Below are 1,469 nucleotides of genomic sequence, written 5' to 3' on the forward strand. Positions count from 1 at the left end.
CCCTCGACTGCGACCTTGTAGTTCTCGAAAAGAAACATCGGGTGGAAGCAATCAATGATGCGGTGACGACGATCGGTCGATGCGAGCACGCGGATCAAATGGCGGCAGGGCATGTGCATTTGATCGCGATACGCGCAGTTGCACTTGAGGTCGTCGGCGTAGACCTCCTTCTTGACGAACGGGTGGCTCTTGTGGCTCACGTAATACAAGTCGCCGCTTGAATGCGAGACATTGTACTCGCTGGCTTTCGTCCTCTGGGCCGCGTACTCTGCAGCGGCGTACTCCGTGAGCTGGCGTCCCGTTCTCTTCTCAACCTCGGAGGCGCGGCTGGAGGCTGTTGTCATGACGTCCTCCATGATAATGAAGAGGGCGGCAAATGGGAGGTTGTCACGCACGCCATTGTGGATGTCTACAAAACATAGTGATAGCCACGTTGGAGGGAGATATACTATACTTTTCGCATTGTCGGACTCGACGAAATTCGAGGAGCGAACCCCAAATAGGCTGCGCTTGTCCGAATGCGTAGCAGTGGCCAAGTTACCGTGGACGGTCCACTTGACGGGCTTGAGGGCTTTGAGGTAGTCAGAGGCTTCTGGCAACCACTCGTGTAGCTCCTCGAGAGCGCCCGTATAATCGTTCGACGTCTCGGCGCCTTGGATCTTCCAGATTGCGTTGTCGAGTCGCGGACCCTTGTTACCGAAGGAGGAGTGCACATTTCGGACCAGGTGCACGGTGCAATGCTTGAGTGGAATGACGTAACCAATGCGACGGAACCCGCGTACCGCGTTGGTAATCTTGCCGCGGTCAGCAAAAAGAGCAAAGTCGGCGAAGCGCACCCCAGCGTCCATGCAGTTCTTCAAAAACCAGAAATACTGCTCCTTGTTCTCGGTCGGGACGATGGCAACTGCAATCGTGATGTTGCGCTTGTTCGCATCGCGTTGAATTAGATTGAGAAGAACGCCGGGATACTCCGAGGCCTTGAAAAACGTCCCGTCGGAGCCAATGACGGGTAGGTGGGCAGACATGCGATCGACCGAGACGCCAAACGACACAAACGCTCGAAAGAAGTGACCACCAGTGTCGAGCTCGAGCTCGACGTGGGATTTCTCATTCAGTTCCTTGAAGGAACGAAGTAGCCAGGGTATGTAGGCATAGCTCGAAGCTCCCTAAAGTATCGTATTTAAAGTTCCATGGAGTGTTGAGTGAAATATACCATTGCCGTTTCCGATTCCAAGATCTGCTTCTTGATTCGAGATATTGCTGTTGGTCGGTTGGCAAAGTCAGCTCCATGGTGTGTCGCCTAGCACAGTGGAGAAATTATGAGTCTCGGCTTCTACAACGTTTTGTACCCGGATGGATGCAGAGAGATTTCTAGCGGATACATTGGGGGTCGACCGAACGATCTCCGCTACTGCTGGGATTTGCGTGATTTGGCGGACGGATGCGTTGGGCGTGGACGCACACGTATC

The sequence above is a fragment of the Saprolegnia diclina genome (genome assembly GCF_000281045.1).
Source record: "Saprolegnia diclina VS20 unplaced genomic scaffold supercont1.5, whole genome shotgun sequence".
Lineage (NCBI taxonomy): Eukaryota > Oomycota > Saprolegniomycetes > Saprolegniales > Saprolegniaceae > Saprolegnia > Saprolegnia diclina.